Below are 16760 nucleotides of genomic sequence, written 5' to 3'. Positions count from 1 at the left end.
TTTTTTTTTTTTTTTTTTTTTTAAATTAGCCAGTCTTAATAGGGCTTGCTTTACAAACTCAAGCCTACTGGTTGTAAGCAATGCCGCAGTAACCTTAATTGTCAAAAATCATGGAGCCGTTGAACGGCATGGTAAAAGTAATTTTGCATCTTTGACATTCCGAATATGTAAAAATTGAGAATAAGAAGGTCTTCTAGTTATAATTCAACTCAAATCATGATAGAGCACTTTTTAAATGTCACTGCAATTTCCTCCTGTGAGCTAGGAAGGAGAGGAGCGATAACAACACCACAGTATCAATATTAGGCAATTTCACTGTGTTCAGTGCTCACTTGGCCACACTAGAGGATAATGGAAAAAAATCATTTTGGTTTTATTTTGGAGGGGGTTTTATACTTTCATTTGAATATGAACGTGTCAGAGCATTTGGACATTCCCTTAGAATGACTTAATGAAGCAAGGTTAGGAAGAATTGGGAGTCTGCCTGCCCTCTCTCCAGGCTGCCCTACTGCAATATAGTTTCTGGGTGAATAAGGGTTCTTTTACAGAACTATTGAAAGGTTTGTGGCCCCTCTAGCTTTTCCTACAGAAGTGATGGTGACTGGGCCTCATATTGCTTTTCCACGTGCAAAGAAAATAGAATTGAAGTGAATCAACCAAACAATATTTTTTCGAATCAAGATGAATGTGGTCATGCAAGGTGTGTAGAGTATAAAGCCATGGTAAAGGCCATGGTCTCTGCCCATTTCAAAGGATGTGATTTGGCTGAGGGGATGACCTGCTAAACAGCAGGAAGCTATCCACTGCAGCTTGTCATAAAGAGGTAAGCTGGTATGGATGGCTAAGGCTGTCGAAATTTGAAAGAACTGGAGATCATGGGGGGCTGGAAAGGTCAGAAAAGAATTCAGGAAGGAGGGGAGATGTAAGCTGGGTCTTGAAAGGTGCACAGAAAAGGGAGGATATTTCAGCTAAAAAGAATGAAAACACCATGGGACACTTAGAGGCATGAATATCCAGAATGTTTCCATACACCAGTACCATTAAGCAACTAGGGTTCTCCTATGGAAAGTAAGTGAGATATTAACACCACGAACTCCTCAGCAGAGCAAGCCTTAACTGTTCATAAAGCTAAGAATGAGCTGGCAAATCTAGCCACCATTAATAGGCATTACCTATAGTCCAAGTATATCACATAGTGATTCTGAATTATATTTCTTGAAACATCAGCATCCACATATATTCAAAGGGAAAAGTTCTGATATTTTCAGCTGATGATCAAATTGGATGATGCACAGCTGATTTGATTTGCTGTATAGTGAATTTTGTCATTAGGATGATTACAAAAGAAACTAGACACTGACAAATTCATGAATTATTTAAAGTTATGAACTCTGTGTAGCAGGTGGGTATCCTAGGCCCAAAGAATGTGAAAGTAATGAAAACGTAGGAATGTTACATATTTCTAAGGGTTTATATGTTTACATATTTCTAAAAGCTCAAGTGAACGCCAATAAATGAGAGAGAGTGGCTAATATGGTGATGTAAGACATGTCATGATGGCAAAACTCTCATGAGATCTACATTTTCGTCATGCTAGTCACCAGTCTTCCCTTGTAGGAGATGGAATGACCAAAAATTCTGGATCTCTCTGGCACTGGGTGTCAGTTTGACCATGTGCAAAGTTTAAAATTCAGCTACCTAATATATTAAAACAGGCTGATAGTCCCCTCCCATTCCTCCCAGACAAATAGGTCTCCAGTCTATGGCACTGAGCCCCAGAGAAGGAAATCACTTGCCCAAGAATTGCACTGAAGTCAAAAGCCAGATATTCTACCCAAAGCAAGTAGAAAAGGAGAGGGAAAAGCTCAGTATCTGCAAATATTAGACAGTGCAGCCTCAGGGCAGATAAGTTCTCCTACTTGTGAGAAGATTAAACAAGACATTGAAGAAAGTTAGGGAATCTCCTTCCATAAATATTTAGAATTTTTAATCCAGTATTTATTTGGAGACAAGTAGATGGGAATAATTATTCTTTTCTGTTTGGTTTCTACTAAACCTCTGTTCCCAAACATCATTCTACGAGACAATAATTTTTATATCTTATTGGAAAAACAGAAAAGCCCTAAGTGAGCAGGTAAAAACTTTATAATTGAGAGAAAACAGGAAGAAAAGAAAATATTTTGACACAGAGCAAGACTCCTGACTGCAAACAATATAGACTCTCTCAGGTCACCTTGGAAAAATGGGAGATTTACCAGGAGAAGCTCTGGACTGGGCAGATATGGAAACCTCCAGAAACAATGGCAGCTCTGGGTCTGGCTGTTCTCCCATCTCTCTCTGGGGCCACCCTGACTCATCCTTCTCTCCTTTCTGACCAGTTTCTTGGCTTCCTCATGGCTTCTGCTCCCTCATAACCAGCTTACACATGGCATTCATTATAGCCTCTTGGGCCCCTCTCCAACCAAGACCCTTCAGTTTCAGCTCAGTGCTACAACCTAGCATATTCTTGGTGGACTTAAGCTCTCAGGAGCATGACTCTGATTGGCCCAGTTCACCTACTGGAGTCAGATTGCATTTTAGACCATTGTCTGGCCAATGCAACGGTGGCCCTTAGGTCAGGTGCCCACCACCAGTCCAATTCACCAAAGCAGATGATGGGTGGGAGGCAAAAGGGTGTGGTGAGAGCATTGCTCATCAGAAAGGGCTGAGGCACAGGCAGGCTCTGATTACTAATGAGGACCAGCTTTCCTTCAGAACCAGCAAAAATGCCCTTAAACTGCAGCCTGAGGGCATGTTTTATTTTTTTATTCATTCAATCATGTATTAATTCTTACCTATCTCTACAACAAAAGATTTGAGATGACTTACACAACTATGTACAATATAAAAGGACCAAATAGTTGAGAAATGTAGGCAAATGGGGAAAAAAAAGAGAATTTGTCCCTATTTCACAGGGACAAAATTAGTACCAAGTAGTCTATAACACTCAACATTAGAAAATTGCTAAAAGTAGGTGCTATTGTCTAAATGTTTGTATGCCCCACCACTCCCCAAATTCATATGTTAAAACCTGATCCCCATTGAAACAGTATTAAGCAGTGAGGCCTTTAGGAGGTGATTGGGCCATAAGGACAGAGCCCTCATAAATGGGATTAGTGCCCTTATAAAAGAGGACTAAGGCAGCTTGTTCTCCCCTTCCACCACATAAGGATGCAGCAAGGAGGAACCATCTTTGAAGCAGAGAGTGCAGCCCTCACCAGATACTGACTCTGCTAGTGCCTTGATCTTGGACTTCCCAGCCTCTAGAACTGTGAGCCATAAATTTCTGTTGTTTACAAATTATCTAGTCTAAGGTATATTGTTAAAACAGTGGGAAGGGACTAAGACAGTGGGCCTTGAATTTGTTTCTAAATCTAAGACCTGTCAAACTTAATAGCAAGTGGCTACATATAAGAGGAAAGTCCAGGCAGAAAATGTCATTTATAGAAGAGGTTATAAGCCCACCCTGTGGAAGTCTGTCTCTCAAAAGAGACAGATTCTCTTCTTTCTGTGTTCATCTGTGGGCTGCCTTGATAGGGAAGAAGATGCTAAATTATGTCTCAAGGCTTCTTCTGGTCTTGATTTCATAGCAGTGGTTGAAATTTCATTGACTGGGCCAGAAAACAAATTATTAAGAAGGCAAAATTTTATGTGGCTGAAACCAACCTCCAACACAACTTCATTCCTCTGAAGCCTTAGCCCCCAGCCCCCTCCAAAGTTGGAGACATAGTTGGAAAGCTGAAAAGGCAGATCATACATTTCTCATTTCTTTTTTATTGTGTATTGTAAGGCAAGAAGTACTTAAGAAGGCTGGCTCAGTCACTCCAGTTTTTTGCCTGTAGCATTTCCAGTACTCTCAGATCTTCTGAAGCTCTTTATTTACTACTTTTTTGCTTCCTTTTGATGATAGAGCAGTAAAAAGTTCTAGAAAGCTTGGTCCTGGAGCCTGACAATGGGTGAGTGCTACCCTGGGGTACCAGGCATGCCATGCTACATGAGATGAACCCTGAGAGCTCTGGAAAGTGAAATTGAATGTTCCCTCTCAGACTGGAACTGCGACTCCTTCTATATAAAAGGACAGCTGTCGTTTAATATTCATTGAGCAGCCACCATGTTCTAAATGCCATATGAAGCATATACATGATGTGACATTTGAAAAGAGAAGACTCGTTTGTGCAGGAACTGGTTACTGCTGATACTGGTTTTGATGACTGTACGGTAAGGGGTAGAAGGGACACTTGGTGCTTTAACTTTTGCTAACTGAGAAAAATGCTATGTGAATTGCCAGGATGGTTATCCTGAAAAATCATTTACAATATTCAATTAACAATAATTAAGGCACTCAGTGGGAAGCTCCTCACTGACTTGCTAAGTAGCAAAAATTGGTGCTTGGCATTCCCAGTGGATGAGAGAAAAGATAATAAGTACCCCAAATGTAAAGACAATCAAAATGAAACCAATTATGACCAAATTATATTAGGCAAATAGAAGCACAAGTTGAATCAGGAATATTTAAGTTTTTAACAAGAAATATTAAAAAGAGATATAATAACATTTTAGCCATTAATTGATCATCTAATCTAGTTTAGTTCTGGGAAGGGAAATGGTTTATAAACCTTTAAGTTTTACATGTGTTGATAAGGGACCACGGTCTATTAAAACAACCTCATATTTTTAAGCGCTCATGTAGGCTAATTTTCTGTTAATGCAGTTAATAATGAACCACAACTGATTCTATTACCAATAGTCTTATTAAAAAGACAGTTAGCTAGTCATTTCATCCATCTTTTCACAACCACGTGCTCACAAATATTAATGGTAATTTGATTTACTATATTCAACTTTAATAATTTTAAACTATCCTCTACCAACTAACTTTATAGCATTAAAAAAGTATTTTTTTCTTACTTCTTTACAGTTTCCTTTTAACCTGCTCTCTTACTATTCTTCACTTCATCAGTTTTCCCTCTTCCATATATCTGAAATTATACAATCAGTTCTAGAATTCTAATGATCTCTCAATATCCAACTGAGGGGTAAATCAGTCAAGGGTCACTTGTGTATGCTTGTAATGCAGTCAGTCTAAAGCATGGAAAACTTGTTAGTTTTCATCTAATTCAGCTTCCTTATTAGTATGTGTATATCCATTTCTCAAACTGACTAATATTTAAATCTAAAGACCTTAACTAGGCTGATATCTGGCAAAGAAAAAACAATGCATTCATTATTGCAGTATTCATGTAAGCATCAATAAGAGTTCTCTTTCAAGTCCTCTGTTCTATTCCTCATATCCAAATACGTCAGCTCCATTAAGTCTTTACGGTTAAAAATTTTATACCTATGTTTGGGCTGGGCATGGTGGCTCACGTTCATAATCCTAGGAGTTTGGGAGGCCAAGGCAGGAGGATTGCCTGAGGCTAGGAATTCAAAACCAGCCTAGGCAATATAGGGAGACCCTTGTCTCTCCAAAACAAAACAAAACAAAAATTAGTCAGGAATGGTGGCACACGCTCCCATCTATTCAGGAGCCTGAGATGGGAGGATTGTGTGAGCCATGGAGTTCCAGGTTGCTGTGAGCTGTGATTGCACCACTGCGCTCTAGCCTGGGCAATAGACCGAGACCAGTCTCTAAAAAACATTAAGCACGTTTGAACAAAACCCTCATATTTATTATCAGAAAACTAAGTTCAATCAATCCATTCATATGAAAACCACTCTCGAGGGCATAAATCATAGCTATCATGAAGATGTAAACATATATGTGCATAGGTATATGTGTATATATATAAAAATATGTAAACATATATATGTATATATGTACATTTTTCCAAAAAATGATCATACTCTTACAAATACAATGGCTGCATGATAATATGGATGTAGTTTACCTCATTTGATTAGTCCTCTGTTGGCCAAGATTTAGGCTCTTTCCAATTTGCTTGCACATAAACCATTACACACTCATCTGATTGTTCCCTTGGGATGGGTTTCTGCGGAATATATATATAGATATACACACACACACACATATATACACACACACATACATATATATACACACATATATATATTCTGCAGTATATATATATCTGCACACATAGAGGTCATATATATGTATTATATGACAGTCTCTCTCTATATATATACAAACACACACACACACATATATATAGTGATCCTGAATCTATATAGATAGATAGATACAGAGAGAGAGAGAGAGAGAGAAAGAGAGAGAAAGACAATTTGTTCCCCCAAAAGGTGGTATCATTTTGCATTGTCATGGGTAGTGTATCAAAGTGTCAAATAACCACTCAGGACAACTCTGATTTTTCCTTATATGACAGGTTAGAGGCATTTGGCTGTCATTTGTAGTTTTTGATTACTAGTAAGGTTGAAAATGCTTTTGCATGTGAAATAGTTATTTCTTCCTCTGTAAGTTCTTATATCATTTTCTTTGTCCACTTTTATGTAGTAAGGATATTGACCCTTTGCTGGTTACATACACAGTATTGCAAATGTTTTTCCAATCTATAGTTGTCTTTTAAATTTATTCACAGTATTATTTTGGCTATTTTCCATACCAATATTGATTCTAATATTTAGAAGAATAAATATTAGAATCAATTTAGACCATTTAAAAACAACAACAACAAATGCATTGGGAGACTGATGGGTATTTTGTCAATTAAAAATATTAATGGCTATAATTTTCAGTATGGACTCTGAAATCTAGAATCTCTCTCTGCAGTTCTTTCCTTCACTAAAAAGCACTAAGCTGGCTATTTTGGAGATACTGCCTTCAGATCTATGAAAAAGAAACAAAACAACAACTACACAAAGCAGAGTATGAATGAGCATCAGAGAATAGGATAGTGGTAGCTTTGGAGCTCAGAGTTTGAAAACAATGGCTGTTGAGTGGGACTTTTGGGCAGATATGTGCTTGCTCACCAGCCAGTTGGTGTGCTTCAGTGGCATGACTGGTTGAACTTGGGGATTAGATGAAAGTCCCACCTTCAATTACATCCTGTGCCTTCTTTAGGGTGTATCTACCTATTCAGATCCAGTAACGAACTCTGGTTTAGATCAGGGTAATGACTTGGTCCTATGAATTATGGCCATCAAGATATTTTCTTCACTCAAATAAAAACAATGACCTGAGCCAACATAACTTTACTAGGGAGAACGTCTGCTGACCTCTAAGATTTCCATCAAAATCGTAGTTTGCCAAGGTGTAAGCTGACCGCATCCTTTATAGGCATGTGGCTCAGCCAGCTGGCAAGCCCTGGCCCCACTCTCCCCAGGCAACCAGCCAACAACCCAGCACTTGAAGCAACATTCATGCCCACTGCAACATTTATTTTGCTTTATTTTTTGAGGTGTTAGCCACATTCTGTTAATTGGGACCTTTGCCAAGTTTTTCAGGCATTTGGAAGTGCTCATTTTTCTATCAATTTGTAGTGAAAATGTACAGTTCTGTCATGTGTTTTCAGCAAGAAATCTGTAAAAAGACTGAAGTCTTTTTTTTTTTTTCTTTACCTAACTCAATATAGCAGAAATGAGGCAGAGGGATTGCCAGTCATTTCTAAGAACGACAATTTTTCACTGCTTGACAACCTGAAATAGAATATCCCAGCTATCTGATGATATGCCTGTGTACAACTCATCCCCCAAATACAATGATAAGTGTTGAACAGCAGAGTTGAGGGCCCTTTGCTTAGGCATGATAATTTAGGGAAATAGTTAGCTCATCAAAATTGGCTGAGTGCCCTGTTTTCATATTATACAGACAGAAGTCACTGAACCACAACTTTGCTGCTTAGAAACAGGCAGTAAAAGAAAGGGGGTGGGGAAGTATGAATAGCCAGTTACCCTCATTCAATCATGAAGTGTACTTTACACTCAAGGATAAACTGATACATGTTAAATTATGCCTGAAGAAATGTCTGGAACAGCACTCAAGAGACCTGTTGGCTGGACTCTGCTCCTCAGCCAGGTGACCTTAGACAAGATCCTAAGACTCTAAAAGGAGAGTCCGAACAAACAATTTCTAGGTTCTAAAGCTCCCCCAAAACAGGCTCCTCCTGTGGGTCTCTCCTCAGTGTGGGGCAGAAAAACCAGAGAGTGAGCTGCTGTGCTGTGCTGGGCAAGGAATTCCCTTTTGGATTTGGGTTGGTGGAATTTTCTTTCCCTGCAATTTCATACCTATCACTTTTTCCTTTCTTGAAATCACAAAATGTCTGTACAAAATGTCTGTAATGCGAAGAGCCACATAAACTACTTTTATTAATAGGTTCAGGTGTACCCTATTTTTTAAACATCCTTCTTCAAAACTATAAACTTATCGTTCATTAAGCACTTTCTATCAGTTAGGTAACATACTTGGTTCAGCAGAGTATACCCTCTGTCTCATTTTAGTCAGTTCACGTTCTCCGCACACCCACCAGATAAGGTAACAGAGACCTGGATTAATGTGGAATCTGGAAAACTAGACGTGGCCCTTTCCAGATCCTTTGTTCTAAGAATGACTCCATGATACCTGGTTGAAGACTGCAAGCTGGGTTTCATGGAGAAACTGGCATTTGAAGAGAATCTTGAATGAATGGCAAGATTTCCACAAATAGAGATGAAATGGAGGAAATTCTAGGCAAAGAGAACAGAATAGACACAGAAAGTTTAGGCAACATTTAAAGGATTCCCTAACGAAAACACCTAGAGACAACAAATCTAATCTGTTTGCCATTTAAGTTAGGGTATTAGTTTATCTGTTTCATATATAGTCATTCAACACATACTCTATATAACACACCATGCTTAGTGATAGAGGACATCCAAAGATGACGCTGGACGTTCTAATATAGGTTTAAACTAGGCATTTCATTTTGTTTTCCTTTTCTTTTTTTCTTTTTTTTTTCTTTCTCTTTTTCTTTCTTTTTTTTGAGACAGAGTTTGGCTCTGTCACACAGGCTGGAATGCAGTGGCACAGTCTAGGCTTACTGCAGTCTTAACCTCCTGGGCTCAAGTGATCCTCCCACCCCAGCCTCCCAAGTAGCTGGCACTACAGGCGGGCACCACCATGCCCAGCTAATTTTTGTATTCTTTTTGGTAGAGACGTGGTCTCGCCATGTTGCCCAGGCTGCTCTCGAACTCCTGGGCTCAAGCAATCCACCCACCTCAGCTTCCCAAAATGTTAGGATTACAAGCATGAGCCACAACACCTGATGGCATTTTAAATAATAAAAGAAATATATGCATATTTGTATAAAATATAGAAGAGGACAAATAACTAAGTTAAAAATTACCTACCCTGTATAGGCTTAGAGACTTTGAGGGTAATGCCACATCCAGCACACAGAATCAAATATATACATTTGGATGAACACAGAAGCAATAACTAATTAGCTCAAAGCAACATTTAAATTGATCTTTGCAGTGAAAAGGCATTAGCAAAAGCAATCTAAAGAACACCTGTTTAGATGCACTAGCATCGACAATTAGGATCTTCAGGGAATGAGGAGTTTCCAGCAGCCTTCACTCCAATAGGAGGCAATAGAGCTCAGCATTTTTATTACTGTAATCAAGAGCATTTAAGGAGGACAGAGGAAAATACTCACATCCACCTCTTAATTTCTAAGAGGAGGCAACTTCCTTAAGTCACTTACTTAATTAGCATGGGCTGGGGCTGGGGGTAGGGATGCTCTGCAGGATTCTCTGCTTGACACTCTTCCTCTTTAAGAAATCTGGGCTCTAAACTTTTCAGTAAAAGAAAAAAGATTCAGTCCCAACAATGGAACTGAAGAAGGAGCAGGTGGTGCATCTGATTGGTGCAGAGGTAGAAGTGGCAAGTGTGGTGCCCCCATATGGTCTCTAATCTAGAGTAGCTAGTGCTGCCCATGCTGGGTCAGTCTGAAGCCACAAAGGCTGGCACTGCACAGCTCCTGGGAGCATCATTCACAGAGACCAAGGTGGGAATGTCAAGTGGGAAGCCGGGCTTCACTCCTTGCTGCCCCCTCTCTAGATGCCACCCTAATAATAATCATAACAGCTAACATTTATCGAGCACTGACTAGATGCCATGCATTTTCTGTGCAACATCTCATTGAGTCCTGGCAACTGCTCTATGACCTAGGTAACATTAATATCCCCATATCCCCATTTTATAGACAGTAGGGTGATCATACAAAAAAATCGTTATCCCAGATGGGGCACCTTTTACATTTAAATTTTTTTTTTAGTAGAGATGAGGTCTCACTGAGTTGTGCAGGCTGGTCTCAAACTCCTGGGCTCAAGCGATCCTCCCACTTTGGCCTCCCAAAGTGCTGGGATTACGGGTGTGAGTCACCACATCCAACCTCAAATAAGGCACTTTTGAGAGAGGAGGTGCTATTACTGAGAACAACAGGTGTAAACCAGGTCTGACTCAGGCAAGGCAGAGTCTGCGGTCGCCCTCCAGATAAGGGCCTTCAGGTGCAGGGCTCTGGCTTGCACAAGACCAAGGATGTGGCTAAGTGGGGATTCTTTGCAGTGTCAGCCACAGCGTGTTTCCATTGGACAGCTTTATATCTTCGTCCTGGGCCTTTTAGAGTATCCATGTTTGTTTGTTTTTTCTGTAAAATGTGGTAATGAAATCTACTTCATATAGTTACATAAGATTCAATCAGGGCAAAATACCTAAACTACAGGGAGGAGCTGAAAGCAGTAGTCACTCAATAAACCCCACTTCCTTTTCTCTAGCTCGCCTCTGTGTGTCCTCTGTAAATCCCTTCACTTCTCTGGCCTTTCATTGCCTCCCTCATGCAAGAATGGAGTTGGATTAAGGGAAAAAGTTCCTCTCAGCGCTGGCATTCTTTCTCTTCTGGTTCCTCTGGAGCCCATCTTTGTTCACTCATGTGCAGCAGGGGGAAGAGCCCTCTCCTCTGCTTTTAGTTCAGAGAAATGGCTTCTTTTATTCATGCTCCTTTCACTTTCAGTGCTTTCTCTGAGAGGTTGAAATGGTGGATGTGGGAGGCTGTTCTCTCCTCCTATTGTTTTCCTTCCATTGCCATCGGCTTGTGCTGGAGCTCCTCCTGTGGGTCTCTCCTCAGTGTGGGGCAGAAATACCAGAGAGTGAGCTGCTGTGCTGTGCTGGGCAAGGAATTCCCTTTTGGATTTGGGTTGGTGGAATTTTCTTTCCCTGCAATTTCATACCTATCACTTTTTCCTTTCTTGAAATCACAAAATGTCTGTACAAAACAAACACACACACAAAAAAAGCCATAAAATGCATTCAGAGGTCACACCATCATGCCAATGTAAGGACCATTTTTCCTAAGAACAAACACTGGAATTGAATTGAGAATCAACACCTTAATGAATCAAAGGCAGTAGAAAGTGAGAAAAGCACATGAGGCTTATGGAATGAGATGGTTCCTGGAGACTGACAGAAATCCTCAGGGCAGTGTGGCCTCCTGAACAGGCAAGGGTACCAGCATGCATTTTTCTTCCCTCTCCTTCTTTTCTTCCCTCCCTTGTATCTTTTCTTTGTCTTTTCTTTTCTTTGAGACAAGGTCTCACTCTGTCACCCAGGCTGGAGTGCAGTGGTGCGATGACAGCTCAGTACAGCCTCGACCTCCTGGCCTCAAGCGATCCTCTAGGACTAGAGACATGCACCACCATGCCTAGGAAATTTTTAAATGTTTTAGAGCAGGCCAGGTGCAGTGGCTTACACCTGTAATCCCAGCACTTTGGGAGGCTAAGTCAACAGGATCGCTTGAGTCCAGGAGTTCAAGACTAGCCTGGGCAATATAGGGACACCTTGTCCCTACAAAAAATAATAAAAAAAATTAGCTGGGCGTGGTGGTGCATACTCAGAGTCCTACCTCCTTGGGAGACTGAGGTGGGAGGCTTGCTTGATCCTGGGAGGTTGAGGCTACAGTGAGCTGTGATTGTGCCACTGCACTCCAGTCTGGACGACAGAGCCAGACCCTGTCTCAAAAATAAATAAATAAAAATAAAATTCTTTGTAGAGATGGAGTCTTGCTACATTGCCCAGGCTGGTCTCAAACTTCTGGCCTCAAATGATCCTCCCACCACGGCTTCCAAAGTGCTGGGGTAACAGGTGTGAGCCACCTCACCTCACCCAGCTCCTTCCTTATTTCAAAGGTATTAACTAAGCACCTACCTTGTTGCATTTCAGGAACTACTCTAGGCTCTGAAGGTTGGAATAAATAAAAAATAGTCATGCTCCCTGCCTTCACAGAGTTTTCACTGTAGCAGTGAGAGTGGTGTTGATCTAGTAACCACACAAATGTGTTAGATGGCGACCCTGAGGAATGCCATTGAAGGAGAAGTATGATTGGTGTCACAGCCTGCTTTGACCTAGTGTGGGAGGCTGGGCAAGATCTCCCTGAGGAAGTGATGAGGCTCACACCGAGACGGGAAGGATGAGTCGGCGTTCTGGGCAGAGGAAGCAGCTTGTGTAAAGCCCTGAGGTGGAGGGAAGCTCCTCTAGTTTGAAGAACTGAAAGACGGCCAGGCATCTGGAACTCTGAGAACAAAGGAGAGAGGGTGCAAGATGGGGCTGGAGAGGGAGGTAAGGCCCAGGCTACCTCCAGTTCTGGAAGCCTTTTTACGGATTTAGGCTGTTCCTAAAAATCATGGGCAACTTTTGCAAGTGTTTTCAGCAGGAAGGTGTCATGATCAGAGTTTATTTGAAAGTGATCACTGCAGGAAAATGGATTGAAAGGAGGCAAGAAAGGGAGCAAGGAAACAATAAGAAATAACAGTAGCTGGTGTGTACGGAGCATGTTACTGTGGACCACGTACTGCTCTGTGATCTTTATACACATCGTCTCCTTCAGTCCTCACACAGCCCTGTGGGCCAGGGACGATCATCCCTCTCCTGTTACCGAAAAGGGGATTAAGACACAGAGTCGCTGGACCAGCGCTGGTTGGCTTGTAAGTGCTAGAACCATGATGTGATTCTGGTGGTCCCTGGTTAGAGCCTGGAGCTTAGTTACTACATCCCAGGGGCTCCTTCCTGCCCACAGGCTGGGCAGCAGACAGTGGGGGCTTGCACCAGGGTGGTGGCATGGACAGACCCATATTAAATGGGAAGAACTGACAACACCCAGACCAGCAGTGGGGCAGGGGAGAGGGACAGCCAAGTGGGGGAGGCGGGAGGGAGAGCCAGGTAGGAGAGGAAGGAAGGAGAGCCAGGTGGGGGTGCAGCTCAGGGCCTGAAGCGTAAACAGATGTGATAATCCAGTGTGGGCACCCTTATTTTCTTTCTTTCTTTTACTAGGAATTCCAGGAGATCAGCTAAGAACTGCCTGCTTTGGTTCTCTTCTTTTAAAAAACCAGACCTATGCCAATTTTGTTCCTGCTTTATTTATTTTTTCAGCTTGATGTTTAATTCTTTTAGTTTCTAAAGGTTTTACTTTCACTGTGGTGCATTGCTACAAATTCTGTCTGAGGATTGCTTGGATTCACATGCTCATTGATTCTCCCTCTACCCATTTCAGCATTAACCTGAGCAAATAGCCATGTTTTCTAGTTTCCAAATTCCTCCACTTCTACCAACCGACATTCTTAAATCTGACATTGGTCAGCCTTGACCCTTGGAATGTATGTATCATTTTATTTCAACAATGCGCTTTAGGTGTCTACATGTTAAAATTTCTTAAGCAATACAGGCTGTACTTTGTCAATAGTTGCTACAAAAATACATTTTAAAATACCCAGTTGCTACATTCTTGCCTGGAGATAATTTTCTGGAAAACTTGCTATAGAACAATCTTCTCATAGATTTCTATTAGGAATCAAATAGTTCAAACTACTGGACTACAAAGGCCTATTTGGCAAACCCATTGTCTGACACACTCACATGGACATGCACACATACATCGCCCCCCCCACAGTTTTTAAAAGGAAGATGAAGGCATGCATTATTGCAAACATGTTTTAAATTCTACAATATATCACCAGAGGGAGAACCCTAACAAGTTAGTCAGAATTAGAATTCTAACTATGTAGAGTACCTTTGGCTGAGCTATTTTCCCTTGGTGATTCCACAAAGGCAGCAAGGCTCTGTGTATGTTTCTTTGTTAAAATGCACTGTGAAATGGAGGTTGGTTGTGCATTCATCAGTTCATACAGTGATTATTTGGCATTTACTATGTGCCAGAGTGATGTACGAGGAGGGCTATGCTCCTTTTTCTTTTCTTTCTTTTTTTTTTTTTTTTTCTTTTTTAAATACAGGGTCTGTCTCTGCCGCCTAGGCTGGAGTATAGTGGCACAATCTGGGTTCACTGTAACTTCCACCTCCCAGGCTCAAGTGATCCTCCCACCTCAGCCTCCCAAGTAGCTGGGACTACAGGCCCACACCACCATCCTTGGCTAACGTTTTTGCATTCTTTGTAGAGACAGGTTTTTTCCATGTTCCCCAGACTGGTTTTGAACTCCTGAGCTCAAGCGATCTGCCCACCTTGGCCTCCCAAAGCGCTGGGGATTACAGGCGTGAGCCATAGCACCCAGCCATAAGCTCCATTTTAAACTTCAATCTTGTGGAGGAATCAGAAGTAAAGAAGCAATTCATTACAGGACAATAATAGTTATGAAAGAGGAAGCACAAGATGCTATGGGAGAAACATCTAACCCAGGGTGAAGCTCATCAAACCAGGGTTTCTGGAGGAAGAGAGATGAACGCTGAGACCTGAAGAATGAGAAGAAACTATCCAGGAGAAGAGAAAAAGAAAAGAGCTTTCTAGGCAGAAGGATCAGTGCATTGTAAGATTCAGAGTATAGAAGAATATAGAGTATTTAAAGAATGAAAGCAGTAGGGCTGCATCTTAGAATGCAAAAGATGGTTGGTGAATAAGACAAGGTCATGCAGGGTCTTGTATCCATGTCAAGGAACATGGGATTTATCCTGAGGGTAGGGGAAGCCATTGAAAGGGTCAAAGCAAAGAGTGTAGAGAATTGACGGGGGAGGGGAAGGCTGGAGGCAGAGAGATCAGCTGTTGTAATGACACAGAGAAACTGGTAGCAAGGACTAGGATAGTAGCTGAGAAGGCAGATTCAAATGACAATTGGAAGGCTGGCTATAGAGAGCAGGGGAGGGGGAAGATGAGAGAAAGACTCCTAAGTCTCTGGCTTGGATGACAGCAGCATTCACTGAAAGAGAGAACACAGGTACTGAGGCTGATGTGTCTATGGGGCATCTAAAGCAGATGACCAGTGTAGAGTGAGTAAGTTAGCTGATGAATCTGCACTAAAAATATAGACGTGGTAACCGAAGCTAGTTATAGGAGTGGAAGAGAGTGTTCAAGAAGAGGTGTCCAGTGATTTTATAATAGTAATATGGAGGTCACACATGATTTTGGAGGTATAAGATGGGTGGGGATGGAGTCAGAAGCCAGACTGCAGAATGAGCAAAGGAAGAGGAGCAAGTAATAGGCAATGTAGACAATTCTTTTGAGAAGATTAACCACAAAAGGGACTAAAGGGTCCAGGAGCAGCAGCTGAGAGGTGGTTTAGGAACTGGGAGACTGGTGAATTTGAATATCAATGAAAAAATCCAGAAGAAAGATTGGGGGTGAGGGTTTACCAAAGAGGGACAAAGTCCTACTGGGGATGGCATCCAGGCACTGGGAAAAGAAAATAAAGTGGAAAGGATGGATGTGGTGCAGTTAGAGTATGGTCTTGGCTGTGCACTGAGTTGAAGATGTTCTCACGGATGTTTTGATTTTCTATGTTAGTGGAAGGCAAGATAATCTGTCAGGAATGAGAGGTAGAGGCCAGGTTCAGTGGCTTCTGCCTATAATTCCAGCACTTTGGGAGACTGAGATGGGTGGATCTCTTGAGCTCAGGAGTTCAAGACCAGCCTGGGCAATGTGCTGAAACCCCATCTCCACAAAAAAAAAAAAAAAAAAAAAAAAATTCAGCCAGGTGTGGTGGTAGACGCCTGTAGTCCCAGCTACTTGTGAGGCTGAGGCAAGAGGATTGTTTGAGACCAGGAGATCAAGGCTGCACACATCACTGTACTCCAGCCTGGGCAACAGAGCAAGACCTTGTCTCAAAAAAAAAAAAGAATGGAGGGGAGGCCAGATGCAGTGGCTCATGCCTGTAATCTCAGCACTATAGGAAGCTAAGGCTGGAGCGATTGCTTGATACCAGGAGTTTGAGACCAAATTGGACTAAATAGTGAGACCTTGACTCCATGAAAAAATTAAAAAATTATCTGGGCATGGTGGCACACATCTGAAGTCCTAGCTACTCTGGAGTTTGAGGTGGGAGGATTGCTTGAACCCAGGAGGTCAAGGCTGCAGTGAGCTACAATTGTGCCACTGCACTCTAGCCTGGGCGATAGAGTAAGATGACCCTGTCTCCAAAAACAAACAAAAAAAAAAAAAAAGAGAGAGAGAGAAGAAAAGAGACTAAGGAAGAAGTTTACAGGACAGGATAGAAAAGAATGGAGAAGGTTTTCTTTAAAAATGTAGTATATTTTTAATTAAAGTAGAAATACATACCTATGGTTTTAAAACAAATCCAAAAGAGTATAGTGAAATGGAAGTCTGTGCTCCACCCTAGCGGCCCAGCCCTCCAGCCCTCTCTCTGGAGGCAACCACCGTGACCTGTTGGTTCTTGTATCTTCTTTCAGAGGTATTTTATGCCCTGCTCTGACCCACTCTTTTTCACTGAATATCGTGTCTTGGAGATAGTGTCACATGAGTACAAATAAATCT

The 16760-nt window shown here is 41.6% G+C and overlaps 1 protein-coding gene across 1 annotated transcript in view; it reads left to right on the top strand.

The window, feature by feature from the left end:
- LOC105548228 overlaps positions 1-16760 on the top strand; it is a 123574-nt gene that overhangs the window by 53054 nt on the left and 53760 nt on the right.

The sequence above is a fragment of the Mandrillus leucophaeus genome, unplaced genomic scaffold (assembly GCF_000951045.1).
Source record: "Mandrillus leucophaeus isolate KB7577 unplaced genomic scaffold, Mleu.le_1.0 Scaffold403, whole genome shotgun sequence".
NCBI classification, from domain to species: Eukaryota; Metazoa; Chordata; class Mammalia; order Primates; family Cercopithecidae; genus Mandrillus; species Mandrillus leucophaeus.
Note: the sequence above shows the minus strand (reverse complement) of the source record. Positions and strands in the feature narration are given on the sequence as shown.